General features: G+C 42.0%; 1 pseudogene; it reads left to right on the top strand.

Annotated features, from left to right (window-relative positions):
* The first annotated feature begins 6,636 nt into the window (after positions 1-6,636).
* Positions 6,637-17,019, top strand: part of LOC117706821 (sepiapterin reductase-like) — a 46,294-nt pseudogene continuing 35,911 nt past the window's right edge.

Raw genomic sequence — 17,019 nt, 5'->3', positions numbered from 1 at the left:
GTATTTTGTGTTGGTTGCATTGATGAAGTAAAATGAAGCCTGCATAGACTGGTTCTATCATTTGGAGATCTCTTTCCCCTCCTGTTCTCTCTCCTCCCTCCCCTTCCTTCCTGTCTCTCCTCTCCTCTCCTCTCCTCTCCTCTCCTCTCCTCTCCTCTCCTCTCCTCTCCTCTCCTCTCCTCTCCTCTCCTCTCTTCTCCTCTCCCTTCCTTTCTTTTCTCTCCATTTCTTTCTTTCCTCTATTTCTCTCTCAACAAAATCTATTTTTAAAGCTATAAATTGTCTGTAGATATTTTTAAAAGATTAAAAAAATATAGCAACTACTGTGTTGGAAGGGGTAGGGGTTAGGCCCCACCTTCTGGTACACATTTGGCAGCTATGACATACTTAGCCACACAACACTCGTGACTTTGAGAAACTCATCTTGAAAACCTTTGCTGAAAGCTCTCAGGGGTGGCTATTTTTAATAAACTCCAACCACATATCAAAAGGTATTTCTCACAATAGAATTTTCAGGGTGGAAATATATGTAGCAGATTATTTATGTCCTGTCCTGTTCTCTATTCTTGTCAACCAGAAGTTAAGTTATGGCTTAGTACCCAAAATAGAAGAAAGATGGGCTCTCCCTGCAACGGTTCCTTGCTTCCCAGATACTTGTCCTGTATTGCGATGTCATTTCAAGTTGTTCTTTAAAGGCCAGAAAATTGTACCAGGAACTTGAAAAGCACAAGACTGAATACCCTGTGATTGTTAAAGCCACTGTTAGAGTCAGCATGGACTGATCCCCATACAAATGGCTTCATTGGAGAAGAAGCTGCAGATTAGGGGGCATGAACTCTGCAATTGCAGAAGTATTTTTTTTTTCTCAGTTTAAAATGAAAGCGCAACTGACAGAGAAGCAAACTGTCTGCACAGAGGTCTTCCGAATGAGCCGGACTGTTCAGCAATGCTGGCGCTGTTGAAGCCAGCTCACTGCAGCAGCTGCAAAATTTACAGTTTTTTCAGTTCTGCGTGATTTCTAGCATCTTCGAAGTATAATATATAAAAATATTAGATCCTGTGCTTCAGATCTGATGGTTCTTTATCTTTACATAAAAGCAGTCCATCCAAATCCATTTGCTTAATTACAAATTTAGTAATAGGTGTCGAGAGACTGAAAGAAAGACCTCAGCATGGCGGTCTTCCATGAGAGGTCGGAAAGAACAGACATGGGCTATAACGACACATTTGGCATCGTTGTTATCTAAAAAGTAGAGGCAGAAAGAATTGTACTGAACCTTCAGGCTTCACAGAAAACTAAATGTTGGTGAGAGATAATCTACAATATAAGAGATTTTTCAAAAAGATTTTATACTCTAAATTCTCCCCTTCAAATTTGGGATTTTGTTCATCATGCATTTCTGGGAGATGTGGAAGAAGCAGTAACATTAATTAGTCCTTAAGGAAATAAAGCAAATTGGATGTGTTTCTGAGCAACTCATTTATATAGAGAAATTAACTTCATCCTCAGAGTATTCCTTGATGTACCTGTGAGCCAGAATTACGGGGGTCAACTTCTTATATTTAGTCCACATTAAAGTCATGCTATTATATTTTTAGGACATTTAGAAACATGACTTCTGACTTTCCATTCCTGGTGTGACACCTACACAGGTTGGCGATAATTGCTTTGGGGACTTAATAATAATAATCTTTTCCTGTGGGGAATTTATAATCTAGTTAGACAAATAAACACATATGTATTTAAAAAAAATCAAATAACAAAGCAGTGCAGGGTACATCTAAAGTATGAACAGGATGTGGAGTGACGACCTCCCGAAATTTGAGGCAAGGCAGGCCATATCAGAGATGGTCATCACTGAAAAGCCTTTGGATCAAAGATATCAGTTAGATCTTTAAATACTGGTAGGATTTTGATGAACAAAATCCTAGGAAAGAAATCATCCATTTGGGGAAAGAACATTTCCAGACACAGTATGAAGGGTGAATTGGGAGTTGCCATAACAACCTCCACATCTGTGAGGATTAAAACAGGAAGGCTTCATTGTTCTCTCAGGTTCATGTGGTGTAGCGGCTGCGATCATGATGGGAGAATGAGGGGTCCATCTTTTTGGTTGCTGAGGGCTCACCCTTTGCTGATGTGATCAGTACCTGCAGGTGGCTTCCCAGGTTACCACAGGAGGGAGGGGTGGACTGGACAATGGAGTGAATTCTAGCCTCATAGTGGTACAAGTCACTTCTGGCCACTGTCCAGAACACAGCCTGGCAGCCCCAGCCTGATTGCAAGGAAATTGGGGGATGTTTGTCTGAGAGCAAACTTACACGGTTGGACTCAGCATTGTTTTTGTTGATGAGATCATCAGAGGGACATTGTAAGAGGATATGACAGTGGCAGACAGAGGGCTGTTGCCAACACCTTCACCAGGACTCTAACTCCTCTACATCACCTTTGTCTTTTATTCTGTGTGCCTTTTTTTTTTTTTTTTTTTTTTTTTTTTTTTTTTTTTTTTTTTTTTACTGCGAGCAATATTGCTTTAAAGGCAGCTGACCCAAAGCTTTAGACTAGCCTTCACAGACATTGAGTTGGAAGACTTGTTGGTGTTTTGTTTTTGTAGATTAATGACATGCTAAAATGGGATCAGTCAGCAAGATAAAGATTGGAAAGAGAGGAGAGACCCGAGAAGGAATACTTTTATGATATTTTAAGTGTACACCCATGACTGCTTATTATTACCATACCATGAAATTCTTGATTATTGTCCTAGGAAGAAGGAAGGCAAATACTGCTTAGGGGACAACATGCTAGCATGATACTTAAGTGTCTGAGAACTTGAATGATTCCTAGGGAGAAGTGCAGAAAAGTAGGAAGGGAACATTCATTACAGCACATTTAAGTGGTAGAGAAATGGAGACCCTTCTTAAAAGCAAAAGCAAAGGTTCCAAGACCTTGAAAAGACTAAGTCAGTCCAGGGCAACAGAATGCGCCTTTCTGGTAGGTGTTCGATGCACTGATCTGAGGCTCAGTGCACATGGTCTTTGGAAACCATTGGCCTCGAGTGACAGTGATACCCAACTGAATCTCACACATCAATGCATTTATTGGTTAGGCTCACTTTTCAAAATGAACCATTCATTGCAAAGGAAAGAACATTGAGCTCTAATAGTGTAAATAATATGGCTGGAATATTTTTTAAAAGCTACATTCTCAACCATTGCATTTAGTTACGAAAAAGTGTATCTATCGTAGATACACATAGGAGACTGGGTTGGTCTGATGTTCCCAGAAAACAGAATTGAGAGAGTTTACATTCAGGTCATTCATTTTGAGCATCAGTGGTAACCATAGCATGGGAAACCCAGTAAGTAAATCACAGAGTGTGGAGGAAGCCGACACCATGGTGAATTATCAGTTGGTTACCATTGTGGGCAGCCAGAGTTGGTGCCAGAGGCACTGTCTTCAGGCCATGTAGAATGAGCCTCAGGTAGTATAGAAGAGAGCCACATTTTAGTGCCCTGCTCCTGGGAATATATATATATATATATATTGCAAACCAAAGGCCCAGCAGGTTCCTCAGGATCCCATATGGAGGCACTGGTAACTGGGAAGTCCCTAAGCCGTGAGAGAGATACGTGCTACAAGGTGACCCTGTGAAGAACAGAGAGAGACAAGCCAAGGCTGGAGGTAATGAGGGAGAGAGATGTTGAGAATTCAGGGATAGTTGGTATGATCCAGTCACAGAATACTGAGCAGGCAGGCTAAAGCCCTGACAAAATTGAAGCTGGAGCTTAGGGTGTGGCTGACTGGGTAGAGCGTTTGCCTAGCATACACAAGGCCCTGGGTTCAAACCTCAGGTATGGTGGTACACACCTGTAATCTCAGTACCAGGAAAGTAGAACCTGGAGAATCTGAAATTCAAATTCATCCTCAGCTACATACTGAGTTCAAGGCCAGTCTGGGCAATGTGAGACCAAGAAGAAAAGAAAAGAAAAAAAAAAGAATGGTAGTTGAGGCAGAGAGAAAGATGATGTACCATTAACCTCCTATTTACGTATCCTTTTAAGGGACTTTGAATAGATTTTAATAACATGGACCTCTAAAGAGAAAACAGGAAAAAGGAGCAAAAGCTATCAGTTCCCTTATTCAAAAAATTAAATCTCACTGATAAGGAAAGGCAACCATTTCATTTTGGGTGTGAGGCTACCAGCTTTCTTACATATTCTGGTGTACATTGTAGTTTCCCAGGGGCTGAGTTCATTCAAACTTTCTGGGCAACAGTGTTATATTTATTTGCCTCTACTGAGAAAAAAAAAAGTCATCTTAAATAGTTATGCCCCTCAATGACCTCTTCCACGCTGCCCACTACAAATACAGTGCTTTGGTATGTGCCCATGGTCAGGCAAATGTTTTGGCCAGATATTGGCCTCTGGGTGCTGGATTTCCTCCTTTTTCAGACAGAAACACTTCATTTTCCTTTCCCCCCTGTTCTGGCAGTTTCACTTTTAAGTGTTTTTGTTGTCCTGCTGTGAGTGGCAGTAGGCAGTAATGCCCGTGACTGATGGAGTCCCAACTTTCCTGCAGGTCCCAAGGGAGAGGAGCCTAACAGAGAGAGGAGGGAAGAGAAATGAATGCCTGAGTGGAATTTTTCCGTTAATCACTGCACGCTCCCATTTTCCTAAGCACAAGGGTTCATTTAGTTGGTATCACCTCTTCTAAATGATTACGACTTCAGTTATCCTGATTGAAAGAATTTCCACGCTGAGTACATACGGCAGAAAATCACAGCACGTCTCGCTGTGATGTGTTGCTAATGTAGTCATTTTCAAAGCTCCAGGAATATGGGGGACTTTGAAGTTGGTATAGATACGTCCAGCCTTTCAGTGTTTTACCGAGAAGGCACACGTACTGGATGCTAAAGACGCAGATTTGAGGAAGTCCCTTCCCTTAGGAGTTTACAATCTAGTGGGAATGCTTGGGGAATAAATAATGATATGCCTGTAGGAAATGCAGTAAGAGGAACTTGGACAATGTCGTTGGGAAGGGAGTGAGTCTCTAACTTACCTCTGAGTGTGGTATAGGAGCAGATGGGAGAGAGGTTTCTACAGGGATGAGTTTTTAAGGATGGGTGAGAACTGTGCAGATGGACAAAGATGGCCTGGCGCCATGGTACGACAGTGGTGTTAATCATAGCCTTGTAGACTTGCATTAGAGTCAACTTGGACTGTAAGGTACAACTGGGACTTTTGAAGAAGTAAAAGCTAGTTGCGAAGGATTCTGGTGGCTTAAACATCGGATCTTGTACGGAGTAGAAAGATGATCTAGGACTTGAAACCCACAAACAACACGATCACATTTGCGTTTTAGAAAGTGAACATTACTGGGTTGCAGGGAAGGGGTTTATGGAGGCTGATGAAGTGCTTAGTCCGGAGGTAACAGGCCTGATGTAGGCAGTGAGGATGGCGTTGTGTGAAGATGAGGGTTTGCTTCAGTGCGGTGGGGCATGGAGGGGACTGCTTCCATCCAGCAGGAGGGCAGAATTTGGGCTGACCGTGTTCCCCCCCTTCCCTCAGTGACACCCACCCCTCTTGTCACACTCACTGCCCACTCTCTTGCTAGCAATTCTCTCAACACGAGAAGGAAGTAAGGGGTGAAAAGTGGTGTTCCCTGGGCTGAAAGGTGGCTTGTTCATAGTGTTTTCCCTAGCTTGCACAGAGCCTTGAGTTTGATCCCAGCACTGTATACATCTGGGAATGGTGGCACAAGCCTAGATTCTTAGTATTCAGGAACTGGAGGCAAAGGGATCAGAAGTTCAAGGTCATCCTAGCTGTAGGGAGTTGGAAGCCAGCCTGGGCTACAGGAGACCTTCTTTTAAACGAAAAGAGTAAAACACAGATGCTTTGCTTGAATATGTTCATAGTAGCCTTGCCTTCTTGTACTTAATCTTAGATGTGGGCCATTTTTAAATATCAGGAAGTCAGTGATGTTTGCAGTATAATTCCAGAACAAATAACCAGAGTTTATATAAGTCCTGGAGGTTTACAAAACATTTTTACTCTTATCCATCTTGCTTAGGCTCACAGCAAGGGTACACCAAGTAAAACACAACGAGACAGTGTAACTGAGAGCTCAACTCCCTCTCTCCGAGTCCCACGAAGCAAGGATCTCCTCCCTACTTCCATAGCTTCGCACCACACTTCCCGAGCCTCGAGCTTCAGCTCAGCATCTCATACATTGCCATTGGCTCCATTTTAATGTTACTCGTATTTGCTCAGTTTGGAGCCAATTCTCATGAGGCTAGGAAACGGATACTAATGCCTCCTTTATCCCCACACACCAACCGGAAAACCGTCAGTGGTTATCAGTAAGAATGATTTCCTTCGCTTCCTGTCCTGGCCACCATAGGAGAGCAGCAGCCATGGCCCTGCTCTGCCCCACGGCCATGGGCCTCAACGAGGGCCACAAGGTGACGAAGAACGTGAGCAAGCCTAGACACAGCCGGCGCCAAGCACACCAAGTTCGTGCAGGACAGGATCCGGGAGGTGTGAGGCTTCGCTCCCTACAAGAGAGCGGCTAGCCATGAGTTACTCAAAGTGTCCAAGGACAAGGCCGCACTCAAGTTCTTCAGGAAGAGGCTGGGCATGCGCATCTGCACCAAGAGAATGCGGGAGGAGCTGAGCAACGTGCTGGCCTGGGTAAATCTTTTAGTATGTGCTAGTAATTATCACTGCTAACAATACAAGCATCTGGGGATGTACCTCAGCTGATTGAGCACTGACCTAGCATACACGAAGGTCTAGACTCCAACCCCAGAACTGCATAAACTAAGTGTGTATGTAATATGAGCACTGGCATAGTGGAGACAGAAAGACCAGAAGTTCAAGACCAGGTCCTGTCTCAAACAGAGAAACAATCAAACAAAAACTAACCCACAGTTACCGGGGTAAGTCGCATGCCAGAATTTCAGAACCAATCTTGGGAAACACCACCTGAATCAAGCTTTATTCTACAGAATTTTTGTCCCATGATGCCTTGTCTCCATAGCTCTTACCTTCACTTCCTTGAATGTGGAATTCCCCCAAAGAATTATGCAATTACATTTTTTATTTTTTATTATTTTTATTTTTTTATTTTATATTTTATTTACATTTCAGATACCATCCCCTTTACCCATTTCCCCTTCCTAGGAAACCCCTATCCCATGCCCCCTTTTCCTTTTTGCTTTTATACATTTTTTAAAAATGTTAATCCAAAAAATGTTAATCAAAGGCTTTATAAGTTTGATAATGCTCAATCAGAAGTGTAACCCAATACCCAACCTAGATATATAAACTATCTTTGACTGATGGAGACACATGAACATCTGACTCCCTGGCTCCCCTTTCTCTCTCTTTCTCTACATTTTTTATGTAGCAAATTGTTACTACAAGTCCGATGAATGGCAAGAAGGCAGCATCCCATTATTTCTGGGACAGAAAATTGAAAGACCTCGAGTCCTCCTCATCTGTGTTTTTTACTCTCTCTGGTTTCAGTTATCCTTGGTTAATCATGCTTCAAAAATAATAAGTGGAAATTTCTACACATAAATAATGTGTAAGTGTTAAACAGCACACTGTGTGTGGTGAATCTTGGTCCTCTGCTCTATCCACTTGAGATTGAGTCAGTTCCCTGCTCAGGAGATCTACACTTAACCCACTGCCTCCCCAAGTCAGCAAGTGGCCTTTAGCTCATCATCCTCCGTGAGAGCCACGGTGTCTCAGTGCTTTTTATTCAGGTTTTGTCCTTGCTGTGATTTCACGTGTGTGCTGGGGGTTTTGATACCTGTCTCTTAGGCAACAGGAGACGACTGTGCTTGCTGAGCTGCTCTTCAAGAGCAACTCATCACAGTAGCTTCCTGCTGTCACTGGGCCTCACTCTGCCTCATTTTGCTGCCACAAAACCTAGCATTAACAACAGCTTTTCCTGGTCTTGACAGGACAGAGCACAGTCCCTGTGCCCAATCATTATCTCCCTATGCAAGACCAAGCTCTTCTCTAAAAGAAAATGCTATGTAAAGGTTTAACCCATGCACCTGAGCTAGGCTTGAACTTGGTATGTAGTTTGCGATCTTCCCTCTTCAGTCCTGGGTGCTATTCGAGGTGTATGTTGCTACGCCTTGCTCCTTAGAATGGCCTAAGACTCTCTGAGCTCAGGCTCTGACTCCAGTTCTCACTCCATCCTTCTCACAAAGAAGCAAGGTTGAGATTTACTTCTCTGCTGAAATGAAATTACAACGCTTCTTCCTTACAAGGGAAACATGTCTGTGGTAAATTTTAGTTTCATATACTTGATTTTTTTCCCTCTGAGTTAAGTAATATATTACTGTACATTGTGATGATGGATGTTGGTTGATTAACAAACTACAAAAAGATGAAAATCAAATGACTTAGAGGAGGGTTTGTTGTTGTTTGTTTTGATGTGTCATTTTTTGGTCAAGACCTTGACTGCCATCTCAGGCCTCGCTTCATGTACTGTCTGAAACACTGATGGTTCAGCAGGTGATGACTTAAAATGGAATTTGGTTTGCATGAGATGCAAGAAAACTTCTTGAGAAGCCATTCCATGGTTTTGACTCAGATAAACCACCTCTTACATAGCTAATTTTTCTTCAGCCTTTGGAATAACATGATGTCTCACAATTACACGGTATCTATAAATTACCTCGATGTTTTCAAGGTACCTCTATTTGAAAGAAAGAATGTCTTGTTATTTTGGGACAAGAAACTAATGTCTTTGTCCTTGTGCCAGTGAAGATGAGGCATCCTCTAATTCATGCAGAGGGCTGGTTCTTTAAAAGGCAAATCCCTAAATACACACTGCATGAAAGGCCTGTTGGAAGTTTGAAGAATGCCTCCCACTTTATGGGAACTCCTTTTGGGACGTTTGCCCATAACACTGCAAGTTCAGTGTCTTGAGACTGGGAGGTTTTGATACAAGCTGTTTAAGAGAAAGGATGGGACCTACTCTGTCTTCTAATGTGTGATGTCAACTCACTGACTAAATTGTCTTTCCTGGAGGCGATCAAAGGCTGGTGTGAACCTAGTCACAGCCACACTGCTGGGGCTCCTTAATTGTTGTTTTGATGGGGTGTAATAGATATTTGCAGCTGGGTGTCCTGCCTTGTCACTGAACATCTGTCATCTTTGTGATTGGAGAATAAGTTGAATGTCTCTAGTTTCAATTTCATCCCCTTTTCAATTTATATTTGAGATTTAGACATGTGTGTCTTTATAAATCCCCTTCCATTTAGGAACAAAACTTGCTTTTGAAATGGTTAGATCAAAAGACTAAATCTTAACCCAATTCTCAAAACTTTTCTGTGATGTTATTTTAAAAATCAAACTAATCTTACATTGGATTCAAAATTCTCTGACTTCCGAATAGCATTTTCCTTCCCTGTAATAGCCGATGTTAATAAGATAAAGCATCTGATTCATGCAATGATTGTCATAATGTTGTCATTTCTCAGTTGTGTCTGTCCAGAATAGTTTTGTTCTTCCTAAGACAAAACCCGCCTTCTCTTTGAGAACCTGTGCCTTCTTCAGTCTTGGCTCAAGTGGCTGGGGCAGGCAACTATATCCTGGTGCTAGCCTGGGCACTGGGGAAGGCCTGCTTCAGAATCAAAGATCTATACTTCTCAGAAATGGAGAGATCCAAGAGAAAGGGGTTTAATTCTATCTACCTGTCCCAGAACCCAGTTCGCCTTAGAGTTTCTGATGATGTGAGCTTCAGCCACAGTGAGTTGTTTACAATAGACAAGTCGTGACCATAACAAACAGCTTCGGGAATGTTTATTGGGTGATCTCCCTTTACTTTATTTCTCTTTTGCTACTAAATTCTTGAACAAGTCACTCACAGGGTCAGTTCAAAGGTAACATGCCAAAGCTCATTCAAGGTCTCCTTCTGTTTTCTGGATTGGTTGGTAGCACTTACATGTGACCATCGGGGGACCTTATTCTTAAGCCAACTTTTCTACTACTGAGAACTATTTAGAGGAACAATGTCTTCATTTTCCTTACTGTGTCTGCTACTTGGCTTTTCATCCATAAACTCCACATATCTGCCTTAACATCTCATAAGAGTTAGGGAAAGTGATCAGTGGGAGCCAGGCTCCTTAGTGGTTAGAGATGGATGGAAGATTCCCCTACTGCCTGTTGCTTCACATATTGTATCAGTGTCCCTTCTTCTCCTTCTCCTCCTACTTCTTCTCCTTCTCCTCCTTCTTTTCTTCCTCCTCCTCTTCTTCTTTTCCCCCTTCCTCTTCCTTCTTTTTCTTCTTCTTTATGCAAGAAAATATTTTGACATAAGAGAGATTCTTTGACTACTATAATATAATATATTAATTAACTTTCTTTGAGCTGTTAGTGGAAAAAACCTAAGCATATAAACAAAAAAAAAAAAAAATCACACACCAAGAATCCTAAGTAGGAGGACTTCATGGCTAAGTAATTCAAGGATTAGTTGATGTCTTTTTTCTCTACTGTCTTTTAAGAAAGCATTTTTATTTATGTGGTTGGAGCAAATCCAGGCATCATCTCATAGAAATAGTGTCCAGGGAAATAGAGGTATTTCTCCTTGTGTCTCTTTTTCATCAATGAAGAAATCCAGTCCTGTGAGCCATGTGTTCAAAGTAAGTAAGAACAGGGTGTGCTTTGTCAGCTTCAGCCATCTTCTCCAGCTTGGAGAAACTGCCAATGTGTCATCAAAGGACTTGGAGGAAGGAATGTGAGGAGGCTGATGAGGGAGGTGGGCAAGAACCTTGGCCAGAGCTAGGTTCACTGTTATTTTGTGAAGCTGCACAGAGCCCAGCCCCTTGCTCAGAAGTCATGAAAGTCATCGACTGTGAATAATATGTCAGTTACCTCCACCAAAGCATTGCAGGGGTGTCATCTGCACCTTCCCCTTTTCTGTCTCTGGAGAAAGGCAAGATAAGATTTAGCTTTGCAGACATGAGGGAAAAGAAACCAAGATAAAGAAACCCAAATAAGTCTGAGCAGTAGAAGAGAGCAAAAGACAGAGAATAGAGTACAGGAATGGGAAAAAGAAAGACAAAGCAGGTGTCACCCCCTTAGGATGAGGTGAACCAAGGCAACATTTGTCTCATCACCAGAAGAGGCTGTCCTCCATGGAAGCTGGCCCGCCAAACACGGTTGGCCTCACAGCTGCTGAACAACTCTTTCATTTGCTTACAGCTATTTTTGGTTTGTAGTTAGAGAAATAGAAAATCACAAATAAAACCTATCATTAAGATGGTGCCCTCTTTTTAGGATTAATCACAACAGGTAGAGTCAACCCCTAAGAACTGATGGATCCTGGTCATCAGATGACAAGAGGGGAGGGGGCCATTGCCCTAAACAAGTTAGCAAAATGTATGGAGACAGTAGTGAAAGTAAGATGACAACCCATTTGTCTAAGCCAGAGCATGCCTTAGAAAAGCCTGTTTCCTAAATTTACGACTTACACATTTGAAGTGCTGAGATCTGGGAATTTGATGATACTAATATAGTAGATACAATTTATAAACATATTTAACTATTAATATAAATATGTATCTACTCAAAATCATTAGCTACAGACAGGGCAGAAATTACTGCAATCAGTGGAGAAGACAAAAAGACATAGAGAATTTTAATCAGGTTACAAAAATAAAATCTCAATAAGGAGGCAAATTAGAGGACTTGAGCTTCTAACTGGACTTGTACATGCCCTGCACTTAACCTGGCCTCTCCCTGTATGAATATGTAACATTAGGCAGGGACAAAGAGCTGCCACTATTAATCACCAATGAGACTAAAACCTGTGTTTCCACAATGAATGAAAGTGTGCCCATGTCATATAATCTAGGGTTTCTTTTTGCAGAAGATCTATATGTATTGTGAGCAGAAAGAATATATAAGTTTTATGTTGCTCTGAACCAACTATAGTTACTGAAACCTTCCCTAAAGGTGGTGATTGCTTATCTATTAGAAGGCAACTAACATGAGCTTGGGGTGAGTTTCCCCGACATTGCAAGAAAATTTGCCCTGGGAACTGTGCTATGTAAGCATCAGCATGCAGAGCCTTTCTGAAGACAAGCCCAGTATCACAGAAAACATGAGCCACGTTCATCTAAGATGCTGAATCAAGAGCCTTTCTGATTCCAAATGACAGACCTATGGAATCAGCCTCTGCCAGGAGCCATTCACAGGCAGCCATGTTTTCAGTTCAGTCCTTTCACTGTCTCTGAATAGGGTGCTTAATGCACCAGTTCCATCAAAGGACTGTCAAGTTAAAAAGTCATGTGCTAAACACCCCGGCCCTGTGGATGAAGTCAGAGCTCCACCAAAGTCTACAGTCATGGAAAATGATAAAGGATTGAGATACCAGGAAGATGGGCACATATGGAAATTTAAAAAGAAGAAGCTTGAGAGTCTTTTGAGAATTAAAGGTGCCAGTTAAAACACAGAAATAGTATGTTCCGTGTCCAAACGATTTGGGCAATTATTCCTTCATTCCTCTTGGATCAAGATGATTTTTTTTAAATGCACCCTTTTAAATGTCAAAGTGCTATTGAATAGACTTTAGATTGCTTATTTCTTCACATAACCTTGTCTGTGCTCAACTTGTCAATTACTGGCATTGATGTTTTTATAATGCAAATTTGAATGTATTAATTGACCCAGCTAAAATGGTAGCTTAACTTACAGTGGAGAACAAAAATGTTGAGCTTACATTCTATGAGAAAAGTAAAAGACAATGAAAAACAAGATGCTGATTTTGAAGTCGGTGATATTCAGGAAATAATTATTGCATGGTGACAATGCTAACAATATATATATAACTAATAATTAACCAATCCTGCCACAAGTTGGCACTGTTACATGCAATCCTATAAGGAAGACAATATGTGTTGGTATGTTTTGGGGAGGGGTGTGTTCATGTGTGCAGATGATCATGTACAAAGGTCACAGAACAACTTCAGTTGTTGGTCCTCTGGCTCCTACTTTTGCTTGAGACAGGCTCTCTTATTGGCTTGGAGCTTCACCAAGTAGACTAGGCTACATGGCCACTGAGCTTCCAGGGATCGATAATATCGTGTCTCCACACTCACAATGGAATTATAGTCTCCCACTACCATGCCTGCCTTTTCACATGAGGTCTGGGAATCCAAACTTACACTCGTAAGGCAAGCACCTTATCCACTGAACCATATCCCCAGTCCGTGAGATGCTAGCTTTACTGTCTCTTTACAGAGGAGAAACTGAGGGCAAAGTGCCCAAAGCCACATAGCTACACATTAGTAAAATCTGGATTTGAAGTGAAGCTGTTTCCTCTGTATTGAATCAATGTCTTTGCTGAAAATAGTGAAAATATATAATATGAGAATATATATATATAATATATGAGAAGTATGCCCAGGAAAGCATGACCAGAAGTAAAACAATACCAAAGAAAATTAAACCCTGGATTTAATTGCTAGCTCAAGACTTATGCTCAGTTTAAAGTAGAAACTCAGCTGAAGCAAAAAGCAAACAAAAAATAGATCTTTCATCTTTATGCCTCAGATTGTTTCCCCTTCAAACACACATCTTAGACAAAGAGAACCAGGAATGGGAAAAGCAGACTTAAGTAAGACTGGCCCCCCTCAGAAACAATAAACAGTCAAACCCCAAAAGATGTCAAAGCAAATAACAAGAGAATGCTGGCTGAGTCAGATAGAGTAACTGATGCTCTGAGTACCAGGTTTGAGAGAGGCAGGCAGGAGATCTCTCCAACCTGGAACAAGGCCAGCTCTGGGGAAAGGCATGATGTGGTCTTGAACAAGAAAGAAACAAACTAGCAAGAAATTGCACTGATTCTGCTGGGGCTAGTGAAAGATAAGCTTGCAGACATCTGTAGGAAGCAACAAACCGTGAACCTTGACAAAGCTGATTTTAAAAATACAACTTGTAAAACTTAAAGCAAGTTGAACAAGAATTAATGCATTAATCTAATACCAGATTAAGCTGAAAAGTGAATTAATGATGATATAAAATAGGGTTGGGAAAAATTAGAGGCTTATAATGGGAATACACTGGGCTGAAAAATACAAAGGAAAACTGATTCTAAGAAACGTTAAAAAGCAATCCCAAACTACTAAGGAATACCCAGAAATGTGCTTCTAGACAAATCAGAGCAAAACATCAGAATAAAACAAACTTCAGGGCTGGGCACCTGGAATACACCTATAATTCCAACCCTTGGGAAGCTGAGACAGCAGGATTATGAGTTCAAGGCGCCTCGTCTACATAGTAACAATCTTTAAAGTGAAGCAAGGGAGAAGAGAAATCCTTAAAAGTCCACCAGGGGCAACAGTCAAATTATCTTTAAAGAAATAGCACCCCTCCGTGTGAACGCATAGTGAGCAGCTGGTCCTCGGGGTGTGGCAAGTGCGCAGCCCTGAGAGCTTCGATAAGAAAATTCCATTCTATTGAGTCAAAGCCATTAAAGAATTGTAAGCAGAAGGATGACAGACTGTGATTTAAGTTTTAAAATCTTAAATAGCTCTGGCTGCTTCGTAAAGGAGGAACTTAAAAGGAAAACAAGAGACAGTAATTAAAAGGTCACTTCTGTAATCTATACAAAGGATGGTACTTAAGATGTATTAGTATATGAATGGACAGCAACAGGAAGAAGGGTTTGTCTTAGCTCTTTTCTGGTTTTAGGAAAAAAACATTGAAATTTGCAAACACCAATATAATGAATTTTGGTCAACTCCCCCCCTACTCTCTCCCCTCCAACTACCCCCTAACCCATAACTACTTCTTCCTCTCTATTTCACATACTTAAACAACAACAACACACTGAGTGTACTGTGTTATCTGTGTGTGCATGAGTGTGGTCATCTGCTTGAACACGGGAGCCTCTCAGGGGCCTCATTAGGGGGAAACTGACTATCCTGTAGCACCTATCAAATGTCCATAGCTCCCCAGCTAGGGGTGGGACTCCTCCACCATCCACACCAGGGTTTTGGCTGGCTTGATTTTATTTGGGTCTTGTGCATGCAGTCACAACCATCATGAGTTATGTGTTCAATGTCACTGTCATAACAGAACAGGGTCCTCTTCCACTTCTGGCTCTTACAGTATTTTTACCCCTATTCCACAGTGATCCTTGAGGCCTTGGAGGAGGAGATGGGACACACATGTCCCGCTTAGGACCAGGCTAAGCCTCCTATTCTCTACATCCTGATAAGTTGTGAGCCTCGTTATCCGTTGCCAACTGCTTCAAAAAAGAAACCTTTTATATTTAGGGTGCAGTTTAATGCTATGTCCATTTAGCTGAGTGATACATTGTATGACATTCTTAGCTCTTAATGTCATTATTCTTATAGTTCAAATATGAAATGTCCTTATTAGGTTTCTAGTTTGAATGCTTAAGTTGGTGGTGGCACAGTTTTGAAAGGTTGTGAAGGCTTGAGGAGGAAGTGGACCAGTGGAGGCAACCCTTTATCTTTACCTTCTCTTGCGTCTCCTCCCTGTCTTGTTCCCTCCTTCCTGGCTGCCACAATGTGAACTGCACTGTCATTTCTTCCCGAACATGGTGGGTTGACACTACAAATCACAAGAACACTTCCCTTTTTAATTTGTCCCCATCACGTAGCTGGTTGCCACAATAAAAGCAGCTAATACAAGTATCTATGGCACAGACACATCATATAAACAATTTTATCGGGGCCCTGAGAGATGGCTCAGGCCTTGAAAGTACTGGCTGCCATTCCAGAGGACTCAGATTCAAGTCCCAGCAACCACGTAGCTGTAATTCTCGTTCCAGGGAATAAAATGCCTTCTAGACTTCACAAGTACCAGGCATGCATGCAACACATGGATATCCAAGCAGGCAAAACACCTAGATACATAAAATAAACTAAAAATAATTTAAAAATCTTATCTCTGTACATTATGTGCAGTTGGGAACAAGAAACATGATTTTAGGTGATAAAAATGAGCCCCCAAAAGACCTTAGCTTCTTGGTATAGAAAGTATGGGATGGTTTGAAATTGAGCAGGATAAATTTAATATGGGAAGGGCAGGACTTAGTATAGTGTGTATAAAAAAGAGGGGGCACATCAGGTATGGGAGGAGACAGGGATGATATACAGAGGGTCAGGAAATTGAAAAGAGATATGTAGCAACAATGGGGGATGGGGAACTGGGGGTAGCCACCAGAAAGTCCCAGATGCCAGAAAAGCAAGAGGCTCCCAAGACCCAACACTGATGACCCAACAAAGGGGAGGGAGAACCTGTCTAGACCATATCCAGAAGTTAGTCAAGGCCTCCTCTGGTTGGGGGATAGAGCCACCCACTCATCTCCAAAATTTTAACCCAGAATTGCTCCTGTCTAAAGAAAATACGGGGACAAAGAGTAGAGCAGAGACTGAAGGAAAGGTCATCTAGAGACTGCCCCACCTGGGGAATTCATCCCATATACAGACACCAAACCCAGTCACTATTGCTGATGCCAAGAAGTGCTTGCTGACAGGAGCCTGATATAGCTGTCTCCTGAGAGGCTCTGCCATAGCCTGACCAATACAGATGCGGATGCTCGAAGCCAACCATTGGACTGAGCATGAGGACCCCAAAGGAGGAGTTAGGGCAAGGACTGATGGAGCTGAAGGGGTTTGCAACCCCATAGGAAGAATAACAATATTAACCAACCAGATCCCCCAGAGCTCCCAGGAACTAAAGCACTAACCAAAGAGTACACATGGAGGGACCTATGGCTCCAGACGCATATATAGCACAGGACGGCCTTATCTGGCATTAGTGGGAGGGGAGGCCCTTGGTACTGTGAAGGCCCAATGTCCCAGTGTAGGGGAATGCTAGGGCAGTGAGGTGGAAGTTCGTGGGTGCGTGGGGGAGCACCCTCATAGAAGCATGGGAGCGGGGATGAGATAGAGAGTTTGCAGAGGGGAACTGGGAAAGGGTATAGCAGTTGAAATGTAAATAAATAAAATAGCCAATAAA

The sequence above is a fragment of the Arvicanthis niloticus genome, chromosome 4 (assembly GCF_011762505.2).
Source record: "Arvicanthis niloticus isolate mArvNil1 chromosome 4, mArvNil1.pat.X, whole genome shotgun sequence".
Taxonomy (NCBI): Eukaryota; Metazoa; Chordata; class Mammalia; order Rodentia; family Muridae; genus Arvicanthis; species Arvicanthis niloticus.
The sequence above is the reverse complement of the archived record's forward strand: the minus strand, read 5'-3'. Positions and strand labels throughout refer to the sequence as shown.